The sequence below is a fragment of the Budorcas taxicolor genome, chromosome 4 (genome assembly GCF_023091745.1).
Source record: "Budorcas taxicolor isolate Tak-1 chromosome 4, Takin1.1, whole genome shotgun sequence".
Lineage (NCBI taxonomy): Eukaryota > Metazoa > Chordata > Mammalia > Artiodactyla > Bovidae > Budorcas > Budorcas taxicolor.
Genome location: NC_068913.1, coordinates 72,652,744 through 72,666,515, shown reverse-complemented (window position 1 = coordinate 72,666,515; position 13,772 = coordinate 72,652,744).

The following is a 13,772-nucleotide window of genomic DNA, read 5'->3' as shown; positions in this document are numbered from 1 at the left end:
ATTTTAGAATACAATTTGAAGCAATAAAATGCCCTCATGTTAGATGCACAGTTCAATGATCAACTGCCACCACCATCAAGATACAGCAGGCTTCCATCTGTCAGAAAGTTCCCTGGGACTGCTTTGCACTCAGTCCCCTTCCCCTGGCCACCACTGTTCTGCTTTCTCTTTTACTCTGGATTAGTTTCACCTGTTCTGGAACTCAAGCGATTTAAGAATGGCTGTGATCTCTTCAAACAGGTTGGAGGCAGCAAGAACAGGTGGGAGAGAGCCATTAGCAAGCTTCTGTGGTAACCAGGCAGGAGCTGAATGTGAGAACGGTGGCAGGCATGGAGAAGATGGCGTGGAGATACGTTACAGAGACAATTAGGATGGAATCCAGTTCTCAGCCTGTCCTTCCCAGCATAAAGGCCACACACGCTGTGATCCGGTCACAGAGAACTGCTCCCCTCTTCCAGGGCCAATCAAGGTCCTCCATACGTCCAGGTCTCTGCACATGCCTGTCACCATTCCTTGAGAGCGTCCTGTCTCCCTGCTGGCATAGTTCCAGTCCCCATTCATGTTCTAGCTGGTTCTCTTCTGGGAAATATTTACCAGCCCTTTCTGGTAGGTTGACTCATTCCTTTCTCTACCAACTCTGTGATCTCGTTAGAATTGGTACAAATACTTGCGTGTCTTAATCCCCCACTACACTGGAAGCTCCTTAAAGATAGGGGCTGTGTCCTCATCCTCTTTGGGTGGCCCATCAAAAACAGACGTTCTATAAATATCTGTCACATAGATGGGTGTGCTGTTAATGATTGAATGCGGTTTATCTCCCCTTCCACCACCTTCCTTCTACTCCCTCCCTTCCTCTCTATGTCTGTGTCTTCAGAGCCTGCTGTAAAATGAAAATAAGCACTGGGGGTAAAAACTGTAAGAAAACAGACATTTATTTCCGCAACGAAGCTGATTGGAAACAGTGGTGATTCAAGTTGACTGGTGTGCTCAAATTCTACCTGACTATGGCAGGACTCTGCCCTCCAGTTAGAAGCATCATTTTTGTGCACTGCCACGTCCATAGCATACAGAGAAGACACAGGCACAGAACTCTGGGGAGCTTGTTTGTTATGCTCCCATTCCACTAGGAACCTGCTCAGTCTCTTCCAGTCTCATGTTCTGGATTAAACCTCGGAATAACCTGACTGTTCCTTGGAAGACTCTCCCTGGAAGGTCTTATGTGGCCATGTTTGGGATGTCTCTGGCTCTCCATTCCTGACTGGTTCTGGAAGTGATTGCAAGAGTGAACCTGTGATCTGATGCAGTGTGACAGGTCCTCTGGGTGAGGGGATACAATGCCGTAAGGAGAGCATCTGTGATCACACACTTGTGGTGGAAGGAAACAACATTCTCTTTTGTTGGTTTTTTTCCTCCTCGCTTATACTTGGGGTTTCCCAGGAAGCTCAGCTGGTAAAGAATCCTCCAGCAATGCAGGAGACCCTGGTTCAATTCCTGAGTCAGGAAGTTCCCCTGGAGAAGGGATAGGCCACCCATTCTAATATTCTTGGGTTTCCTTGGTGGCTCAGACAGTAAAGAATCTTCCTGCAATGCAGGAGACCTGGGTGTGATCCCTGGGTTGGGAAGATCCCTTGGAGAAGGGCATGGTAACCCACTCCACTATTCCTGTCTGGAGAATCCCCATGGACAGAGGAGCCTGGTGGGCTTACTCACTTTTACTCAAATCCCATTACCTTATTTTCTTAGGACAGAGTTGCCAGGCTGAGTTAGGAAGCAGAAAGATAGTAAGAAATAGGTCTTGGCATGTGCACATCTCAGAAAAGATTTGAGATTATTACAAGTCATGTTTTGCATAACTGGTGGCTCGTTTTTCTAATTTTAAAGTGTCCTTTGAAATAATAGAATACCAACAGCTGATGTATTTATATGATGATGAAACTCTTGAATATATTTTTGGCATTTTGACCTTCATTGTTATAATCAAAAAAAACATAAAACTTTTGTACCAACACGTTGAGATCAAAGTCCATATTTGATTTGAAATTAATGTCCATATTTTCTGCATAAATTATGCCAGTTGCTGAGGAGTAACAATAAGACTGTTGACATGTCCTAACAAAATGGTTAGACAGAAAAGTAAATAATTTCAGCATCACATCACATATACTTCTGAACAGAACCAAGTAGTAACAAAATGGGCAGTGGTCTGTGGAGAAGGAGGACAGCAAATCTTCATCAGGGCACTGGTAATAAAGTAGGGTTTGAAGGTTAAATGAAGTTCAGGCAAATAAGAGGAAGAAATGTTTTCCAAGAGAAAAAACAACACATACAAATCACGAAACAGTATTTTGAGTGTGTGCAAACACAGGCCATTCAGGTTTGGTGGTGTGTATATGTCCAGGTTGGTGGCTGGGGGGTGGGGGTGGTGGAGAGAGAGGTGACATCAGGGCTTGTGGCCAAGAGCAGACTCTGGCCCCAGGATACCCGGCTTCAAGTCCCAGCTTTGCCACTTACAATCCGTATAAAATGGAGCTAAATTCTTAGCCTGTCTTCACTTTACTTTTATTGTGAAGAGGAGGATAAAAAAATAATACCTCCAACCAAAGAATTTTTCTGAATATTAAATGAACTTACTAATAAAACACTGAGTACTACATCTTCTAGTATGAGGGGGGCTATTGATAAATATCACTTCTCATGGAGGTAGAAAATGAGAATTTGCAGTTGACAAGAGCTAGATCAAGAAAGTGAAAAACAACCCCCTCCAGTGTTCTTGCCTGGAGAATCTCAGGGGCGGGGGAGCCGGGTGGGCTGCCGTCTATGGGGTCGCACAGAGTCGGACACGGCTGAAGTGACTTAGCAGCAGCAGATCAAGAAAAGCTGTGCATATAGAATTCGACTGGTGGTTGCTGGAGGGGAGAGGGAAGCTGGGATGGGCAATGTGGTGGTGGGGGATTAAGAGGTAGAAACTATTATGCCTGAAACAAGCTTCAGGGACGCAGTGTGCAGCACAGGCCATATAGCCAGGGTTTTGTGATGGCTATGAATGAAACATAACCTTTAAAGGCTGTGAGTCACTGTGTTGTACACCCGTAACTTACAGTATTGTTCATAAGCTGCGTGTGTGTGTGAAGCCACTTCAGTCGTAGCCGACTCTTTGCGACCTGTATGGACTGTAGCCCTGCCAGGCTCCTCTGTCCATGGGATTCTCCAGGCAAGAATACTGGAGTAGATTGCCATGCCCTCCTCCAGGGGCTCTTCTCGACCCAGGGATTGAACCCACAGCTTTTACATCTCCTGCATTGGCAGGAGGGTTCTTTACCACTAGCACCACCTGGGAAGCCCACATAAGCTATACTTCAACTGAAAAAAAAAGTGTGGCAAACCACACTAAGGGAAAGACTGAAATGAAACCTGCACCTGGGCAGCTAGGTGGACAGACAGAAGTGAGAGCAGAGGGGCGGCTATTTCAGTGGTCCAGGCAAGGCTGAGAAGGCCTGAGTCCGGGGAGTGGGGGTGGGGGAAGGGAAGGAATGAATTTGAAAGATATGAAGGGGATAAAGTTGATGTAGATTGGTGACCACCTAGATGTCACAAGAGAAAGATGGGTAAATGTCTAGGATCATATACAGGACCAGGCATGGGTGACTTGGGTGTTGGGGAAGCCGCCCACCAAGATCATGGAATAGAAGGAAACTATGGCTTGGAGGGTTGTTAGTCTGCCAGCCTGGAGATAAACAATGTCTGCCGTGTTCTGTCCAAAGACTCTGAGGCACCAGTGACTCTGAGATAGGAAGGAGATAGCTAGGGAAGTGGCTGAAGATGGGTAAAGTGTCAAAGGAAGATATTTATTCATTTATTGGCTGCCTTTATTTGTGTATTTGGTCAGAATTAAATATTTCCTTACTGCCCTCAGCCATCTACCTTTTGTTCAGGGAGAGCATAGTCACACTTGGATGGGTGCCTGGAAGTAGGAAAGATATCCCCCCCCTACATGGTGCCAGTAGGAAGGAAGAAGCCCGAAAAGAGGTGGAGGATAGAGGAGTCCGGGTGACTGCTGTGGGGTGTGCAATCCGGGAGACTGAGAGCAGCTGCCTCAGCAGGGCCTGGGTCCTTATAGGCTTCAGGGGACAGAATAGACAGGGAAATCTTGCCAGGGAAATGAATTGTACCAATTATTCAATTACCCACCATTATGAAAATTGGTGTGATAGGTGGTACTTCTGAGTGGAGGCTCAGGGGAGGCTGGAAGGCATAAATGAGACAATTAGTTGAGCTCTTTGATCAGGGTTTGATTGACCTCTTCCTTCATTAAGCTGAGCTCTGGCCATCCCATACATCACTGTTTGGGAGAATTGATTTAAATTGCAACTGATGGGCTCACGACAACAAATGCACAGTCTGCAGTTGCAGACTGGGGAGGCTGGAGCCCTCTTCCCTCAGTGGATGAAGTCTTCCAGCCTCCTGTACCTACTCGTGCCTGCTGACTCCAGGGAAACTTGTGGACATGTCCCTATCCCTCAGAAGTGGGAAGTTGGGAATATACCCAACACTCTGCTCGCATTAGAGAGCAGCCTGGCCAACTGCAGTATACTACACTGAGGATGACTATATGCTCATTACGCAAAATTACGCAGAGTGTGTCAATATGTTAGACTTTGAATTCTTTTTACAAAGCATCTTTGTATCTCACAGTTATTTCCTTATCTACTTGTTATGAAGCTTGTCATATTATACTGACTTCTTTTCTTTTCACATTTATTATCTTCACTATTCAGTACATTTTTCAAAAGCAAAATCCAAATACTATTTATCTTCTTCTCTATGCCCAACATGGTACCACCCATAGTGACAAAGTCAAATTATTTCATGAGAACATAGAAAGCAGACTTGTGGTTGCCAAGGGGGGAGGTGGTGGGGGTTAGCAGATGTAAGCTATTACATATAGAAAGGAAAAACAACATGGTCCTACTGTATAGAACAGGGAACTAAATTCCATATCCTATGATAAACCATAATGGAAAAGAATATTTTTAAAAAGAATGTATATAGGTATGTGTAACTGAACCATTTTGCTGTAGAGCAGGAGTTAATGCAACATAGTAAATCAACTATACTTAAATTAAAAAAATTTTTTAAAAATTATTCTATGAGTGCAGTTTACTCAGGGGGGGAGGGAGGATAACAGTGTATAAACACAGGCTATAACTATATACTAAGAAACATATGTATTTTAGTGAAATATCAGAAGAACATCAAAATATGAAATGTATTATATGTTTTATTCACCATAGAGTTAGGTCCGTTAGGAATTTTTAAACTTTTAATTTTGAAACAATTTTAGACATACAGAAAATACAGTTGCAAATAATATCAATTGTTGAAGTGATAAAATGATGACCTTAAGAATTATTGATGTTGGTGGGAATGTAATTCAGCACAGCTACTGTGGAAAACAGTATGGCCGTCCCTTAAAAAACTAGAAATAGGGCTACTATATGAAAGCTCAGTTAGTAAAGGATCTGCCTGCAACGCAGGAGACCCTGGTTCGATTCCTGGGTCAGGAAGATCTGCTGGAGAAGGGATAGGCTACCCACTCCAGTATTCTTGGGATTCCCTTATGGCTCAGCTGGTAAAGAATCCACCTGCAATGCGGGAGACCTGGGTTCAATCCTGGGGTTGGGATGATCCCTTGGAGAAGGGAAAGGCTACCCACTCCAGTATTCTGGTCTGGCAAATCCCTCAGACTGTATAGTCCATGGGGTCACAAAGAGTTGGACACAACTGAGAGACTTTCACTTTCATATAATGCAGTAATCTCACTCTTGGGCATATATCTGGGAAAGACAAAATCTCTAATTGGAAAAGATGCATGCACCCCAGTGTTTATAGAAGCACTATTTACAACAGGCAAGACACGGAAGTAACCTAAGGGTCCATCAACAGATGAATGGATAAAAAAGATATGGGGGTGTGTGTGTGTGTGTGTGTGTGTGTGTGTGTGTGTACTGGAATATCACTCAGCCATAAAAAAAGAATGAATAACCCCATTTGCAGCAACACAGATGGACTGAGAGATCGTCATACTGAGTGAAGAAAGTCAGAGAAGGAGAAATACCTTATGGTGTCCTTTATATGCAGAATCTAAAAAGAAATGATACAAATGAATTTACTTACAAAACAGAAAGAGACTCACAGACTTAGAGAATGAACCTATGGTTGCTGAGGGGAAGGATGAGGGGAAGGGACAGATAGAGAGTTTAGGATGAACATGTACACATTGCTATATTTAAAACGGATAACCAACAAGGACCTACTGTATAGCACATGGGACTCTCTTCAAAGTTATGTGGCAGCCTGGATGGGAGGGAAGTTTGGGGGAGAATGGATACATGTATATGTATGACTGAGTACCTTTGCTGTTCACCTTAAACCGTCACAACATTGTTAATCAGCTATACCCAATACAAAATAAAAAGTTGCATAACAGAAAGATTATACAAATGAGTCTACTTAAAAAACAGAAAGAGACTCATGGACATGAAAACAAACTTTTGGTTACCAAAGGGGGAAAGGACAGGGGGAGGAATAAATTAGGAGTATGTGATTAACAGATATATACCACTATATAGAAAAGAGATAAGCAACAGGGATTTACTGTATAATACAGAGAACAATATCCAAATCTTGTAATAACCTATAATGGAAAATCATCTGAAATATATATATGACTTACACATATATAACTGAATCACTTTGCTGTATACCTGAAACCAACACAATATTTTAAATCAAGTATGTTTCAACAAAAAGAAAAATTATTGAAATAAATAAAGCTATTGGTCTTGACAGTAACTGGATCCTCATCGTCTTTTGCACTGTGGTGTCATTTCTCCTAGGCCCTCTCAACAAACAGAGACAGGAAGTGTATGTATGTAGGTGGTGATGGTTTAGTTACTAAGTCATGTCTAATTCTTGTCACTGCATGAACTGTGGCCCACCAGGCTCCTCTGTCCATGGGATTTCCCAGGCAAGAATACTGAAGTGGGCTGCTATTTCCTTCTCCCAGGGATCTTCCCAACCCAGGGATCAAACCCTGCCTTTCTGGCAGTGTCTTGCATTACAGGTGGGTTCTTTACTGATTGAGCAACTGGGGACGCCTATAACATGGTACTCAGTTTGGTAGTGTTAAATGTGTTCACAGTGTTGTGAAACAGATCTCCAGAGCTTTTTCATCTTGCAAAACTGAAACTCTGCACCCATTAGACAATTGTCCATCCCCCCTCCCCTTTGCCCCTGGTAATCACCATCACCATTCGACTTTCTGTTTCTATGAACCTCAGTACTTTAGAACCTTGTGTAAGTAGAATCATATAATATTTGTCTTTTTGTGACCAGATTATTTCACATAGTTCATGTCCTCAAGGCTCGTCTGTGTTGTAGCATGTGACAAGATTTTCTTTTCAAGGCATAATATTGCATATGAAGGAACAATGTTCTACTGTATGTATATATATTTTCTTTTTCCATTTTTCCGTCAATGGACCCTGGGGTTGCCTCCACCTCTTGGCTATTGTGAATAATGCTACTATTAACACGGGTGTACAGATTTCTCCTGCGGACCCTATTTTCAATTCTTTTGGACAAATACCCAGAAGTGGGCTTGTTGATCACATGGTGGTTCCATTTTTATTTTTTTGAGGAATCCCAATGCTATTTTCCCTGATTAAATTCCTGATTCCTCTCTTTCCCTTATTTCCATATCCCATCAGTCACCCAGGGTTGTGAATTTTATTGCTTATTATTATTAGAAAAGTGATGCTTTTATGCCAGGGTGACATGCTCTGTCTTTCACACACCCTAATGGACAAAGTTTAGCTGGAACCAGGGTTGGGGCTGAAGCGAGGTGAGCAAAGAACTCAGATGCAAAAATTTTAAGAGAGTGGTCAGAAAACTCAGTCATTAGGACAAATAAAACTTCATGTAATATTTTTTTAAAAAATCAAATTCATTGCCAAAAAATCCATTATGAACAAATGCCAAAATTTCAGATAAAGAAGTACCTTGCAGAGTCATACTGGGGGTTGAGGCAAAAGGAAAACCCTGTAACATTGATCCTATCTTTACTTGAAATTTCGTGTTAAAATATTGCCTATCTTTGTAGCCAAGACAAGTTCCTCACTTCCCTCACCCTAGTCCTGGCCCTGACTGGGATGCTTGTCGATTGTTTTGGATAATTACCCCAGACTTGCTTTTACGTTTAGAAAATGCTGAGGACAGTGAGCTGTGTTTTGTTTATCACACCACCTTTGCCACTTTTCATGCTCCTCTTTTAAGTACGACTGAAGTATGCTTCAGTCGTACTTAACCATTGGGAGCTCCCTAAATATTCTTTGTTTTTCATAGCTCTATCTTGCGCATACATTAAGCCTGCTGGTTGGAATGCCCTTCTCCCACTTAATAAATTCCTAGTCATTCATCTGAGCCAGCTGAACAATCACCTCCTCTGTGAGCCATCTTTCACATCTCCAGTTTGAATTTGCTAATGACTTCCTCCTTCTGCTTATATTACAGCACCAAGCACATTCCATTGTTACTCTTTATTTCTTGGTGCTTAAGAAGAACAAAATGTTTGTTTTCAATTGATTCCAGGATACCATTAGGGAGAGAATTGTTGTTACATCTTCTTTGAGAACACAAGCCATTTTTACTCAGATATTAAAGGCAGGGTGGCTCCATGATGTTGGAGGATTTGGGGGTAGACACATTTTTTGTCCCAGTGGACTGTGAGTTCCCTGAGGGCAGAGACCATGCCATTTTCACCCTCAGTACTGAGTAGGCATATGGTGGGCTTTCAATAGCATTTGAATGGAACTGGCACTCAGTGTGCTAACACTGTTTATATCAGCCTAACCCTGCTGGTTGTTGGTGGTAGATGTTGGTCAATGGAACAAAAGAAATAAAACATTGCTATTAAGAGCTGTTTGAAAGGTAAGTCCTTAAAACACAATAAAAACCTAAGAACTATGTGGAAAAATAGCCAAATGTAAACTTAGTGATAGAAATAGTTAGTGGTGAGATATATGAACTCTACAGCAGAGAAACAGGTCTGAAAGCCAAAGAGCTAAGAGGCTGGTTAAGGAGAAGCTGCCAGTCTGTGCAGGCTCCCCCTGATAGTAGCAGAGTTCACTTGAGGCGAAAGGCTTTGAGGGCATAGGAAAGTAACCTCCAGACTGTTACTGCCCTGCTTTCAGTGGAATTCTTAGGATCAGAACCTATTCCTTGGAGGAAAAAAAGAAGTTAGAAGGGCTATTTTCCCTTTTTTCCTGAGAAGGCACTGACAAGAAAAAGAGGAAGGAAGGAATGGAACGAGGGAGGAAGAAAAAAGTTAGTTAGCTGATTAAAGCTCCTTGCAAATATGCTAATGATAGACCTCCTGGAGGGAAACTAATGGGTACTTCCTTCTAAGAGTTTTTATCTATGAAAAACTTTTTAGAAGGATATACCTGGTCAGTCTAGGATGGCTTGTGATAAACACAGCTGGAGCCTATGGATTTATGGGCTCCTTGGAAAGTGACATGCAAACTATGTAACTATATGAGTAGAAGACTGAGATGTTTCATAACCGAAGCTGTTTCTGTTTTAGTGATGACAGCATGCATTGCTTAAAGGCATCATATGTTAAATCTGGGCCAGAGAAAAACTTAACGTGGCAAAAAAAGACCCAGAGAGCATCTTTCATAGACCACGATCTCTGGGATTTATCTGTATTTCAAAATTATCTGTATTCTTGAAATTATTAGTAACTCTTTTTACTGGGCAAGATCTCTAACTCCTATGAATCTGATTTGATAAGCTGACCCTTTGTGTTATTTCATCTTAAATGTCCAACTCATACACAGTTTATATTTTCTTTATTCCTGTTGGTTTTTAGAAATATTGCTTTAAGTGAGATGATATTTATAAAGTCCTTAGTGCCTGATATGTAGTAGAGCACTCAGTAGCTATTAGCTTATCCTTTTCATTCTCCAGAAGTCTGAGCTTGTCTTATTATGCTGATGGCATTTAGGGTAGAATGGAAAGATGGGACAAATATTAAAGCTCAAGATGAAAGGCCTGTTGAATACTTCTACAGCCTTCCTTCCCTTTTTGGAGGCTTTTCCTTCAGGAGCTCTTCTCTGGTCCAGATGGGAGACGATGGAGCTTAGAGTGAAAGCCATGGTGAAAACAGAAAGATTCATAGAACATTTTGAGGGTGCTGCTCTTGGGGATCCTTAATTGTAAAGTAAAGGAAAGAATCACAGATGCCTCCTGGGTGTGTATAGTCAGAAAAAACTATTCATGATTTGATAGTTAGGTATCTGATTGCATTTGCCTGCTGAGTGCTGCTCTATTCCTAACTCCTAGAATGGAGGGATGACCTGGACTCTCTTCCTGCTCCCGGCACAGTAGGGGTGGGGCACTGCCAATGCTGCCTTTTGACCCTCTTTTACTATGCATCCATTCAGTTCATTCAGCCAGTATTGATTAAGCACTTTCTGCATAGATAACACTGTCTTAGGTCCTGGAACTATAGCAGCGGGGGAATAACAGTATCAAATATTCAGTCTGCTGCGAAAGTCTCTGCTCTGTGGAGTCATTCCGCATGCTTCCCCTCTCCCCTACCTCAGGCTCTCCAACCTCTCATCTCTGCTGTAAAGGTACCTTTGTGTCATCTGTCTACCCATCCACCTTCCCACCCAATGGCCCCCACCCCCACCCCTCCTCAATCCTCACGCCACATGGTGCAGAGCCTTGGCAATGCTTACACAAGCACTCGCTGCGATTCCTCCCCCACCTCCAGCTGTGGACACTGGGCTCTGCTGAGTCTTCCCAATCAGGCCTGGCAAACCAAAGGTCAGTCTCCCTGCAGATGAGGTGAGGTTGGGCTTTCTTCTCACAAACTAGGGATGGGCTGAGAGACTGCCAGATGCATGATGCTGGATGCTTGGGGCTGGTGCACTGGGACGACCCAGAGGGATGGTATGGGGAGGGAGGAGGGAGGTGGGTTCAGGATGGGGAACACGTGTATGCCTGTGGTGGATTCACGTTGATGTATGGCAAAACCAATACAATATTGTAAAATAATTAACCTCCAATTAAAACAAATAAATTTATACTAAAAAGAAAAGAATCACCATGAGTCTACTGCAACCAGTGGTATCTTTCTAAAATGCCTTTATACCCGAGTCCTTAAGAAACCATCCTCCTTCTCATTATCTCCTGCATCACATCAGAGCAGTGATTGGTACTGACCAGACCTCAACAGTTGTTTGTCCCCCCGCAGACACTTGTTCCTCTCCTCTCCTCATTCTCAGTATGAACAAACCACTTATACTTGCACAAGACTTTACAAGTTAAAATGTGCTTTACCTATGTGACAAGATCTCCTTTCACTTTTAACCAACCCTGGGGAAACAGGCAGCACAGATGTCGCTGTGCCATCTGAACAGGTCAATGGTGTGTCTCAGGCCACAAAGCCTATCAGGCTGGTGGTATTTTGACTGTGTCACACTACCTTTTTGTCCAAAGCTTTTTTTTTTCTTTTGGTTCTATCAATTTTTGTCTTATATATTTCAATGCCAAGTTATCAAGTGCATATAAACATAGGGTTTTTTTAAATATTCATATATTTTCAGTATGATGGTACATATCAAATTACTATAGTAAGTATATTCTATGAATTACCTTATTAAAGTGATGTAACATTTTAATTTTAAAATTCTAATATTTTACAATATGCTAAAAAATTACACTTTGCCTCTCCTTGAACTTCCAATGAGGGATTATATATCAATCTAAAATATTTCACTACCAATAACTAAAGCTTTTCTTTTTTTTTCTGAGTATCATTCTACTCACAGTGAGGGAAGAAGAGACTGGGATAAACTGAGAGAATTGCATGGAAATATATACATTACTGGGCTTCCCTTGTAGCTCAGCTGGTAAAGAATCCACCTGCAATGCAGGAGACACCAGTTTGATTCCTGGGTCAGAAGGTTCCCCTGGAGAAGGGAGAGGCTACCAACTCCAGTATTCTTGAGCTTCTCTTCAGTGGCTGAGACAGTAAAGAATCCGCCTGCAATGTGGGAGACCTGGGTTCAATCCCTGGGTTGGGAAGATCCCCTGGAGAAGGGAATGGCTACCCACTCCAGTATTCTTGCCTGGAGAATCCCAAAGGCTACCCCATGTAAGCTGGTGGGTTACAGTCACTGGGGTCGCAAAAAGTCGGACACAACTTTTTGACTAAGCACAGCCCAGCACGTATGCATTACCATATGTAAAACAGCAACTGAGAATTTGCTGTGTGACTCAGGCAGCTCAACCCAGTGCTCTGTGACAACCTAGGGGTGGGATAGAGGCAGGAGATGGGAGGGGGCTCAGGAGGGAAGGGACATATGTATACCTGTGGCTGATTTGTGGGTGATGTGTGGCAGAGGCCAACATCTTTGATAATTATTAGTTGCTCAAAAACTTTTTAAAGAGCATGTTCTTAGTAATCCCCATGTCTCTATTAATATACACATGTATGCTGTATGAATATGGAAAATGCCCATAATCTAAATGTAGGTGGTCCACACTTGCTTTTCTCAAAGATATGCTCCTAGAAACTGATAAAGTGGATTCAAGTTTCCCTTAGCAAAATGTCATCTCTCAGAATCATGCTAACTGATGAACCGGAATGAAAAGAATCACAGATTATAATCAGAGCGTGTTGGAAAAGCAGTGCTCTGTCAACTAGAATCTTCTAAAGAAGTTTGACTTACCATTTGAAACGGTAAAAACATGGACTTTTAGAATTAGAAGGAAAATGTGAGGTCATTTAATGCAGCTCATTTACTTTGCAGAGGATGATTTGAGACTCAGGGAGCTGGAGTGAATTCCACAAGGTGATATGGATGAGTCTAGGAAGGGACTAGATCAGAAAGAAGCTTCTGGTTCCTGCCTGGTGCTCTTTCCACCCACTCTACTCACCTCCCTTTTAAGAACCCTAATTCCCCCTGGAGAAGGAAATGGCAACCCACTCCAGTACTCTTGCCTAGAAAATCCCATGAACGGAAGAGCCTGGTAGGCTGCAGTCCATGGGGTTCTTAAGAAAAAAAAAAGAACCCTAATTCCATGCACACCGAGTATTCCAAGAACCCCAGAGTGTGAGAAGAGGAGTCTTTTTTCTCTCATTTCAACTCCTGTTTTTTTTCAAAACTTGAGACGTAAATTATGTACAGAGGTTGTAAGTGAACAGCTTGAGTTTTGATAAATGTATATGCCTTAAAAACATATCTAGGAGTGGAACTGATGAACAATAGGATAAATGTATATTTATTTTCATAAAAAGCAGCCAAACAGGTTTTCAGAGTGGCTGTACTATATAACATCCTACAAGCAGTTTATGAGGGTCTCAGTTTTGTCCATATCCTCAGCAACACTTGTATGCTCAGTCTCAAATTTTAACAGTTCTAGTGGATGTGAGGTACTGTCTCTTTATGGTTTTAATTTATATTTCCCCAATGATGAATGATGTTGTGCATTTTTTATGACCAATGTATTACTAAGGGAACCTGTGCTGTGATTAGCTGTTCATTCGTGTTTGAATCTTTGTGACCGCATGGACTGTGGCCCACCAGGCTGCTCTATCCATGGGGATTCTCCAGGCAAGAATACTAGTGTGGGCTGCCATTCGCTTCTCCAAGCTATCTTCCCCACCCAGGGATTGAACCAGGGTCTCCAGCATTGCA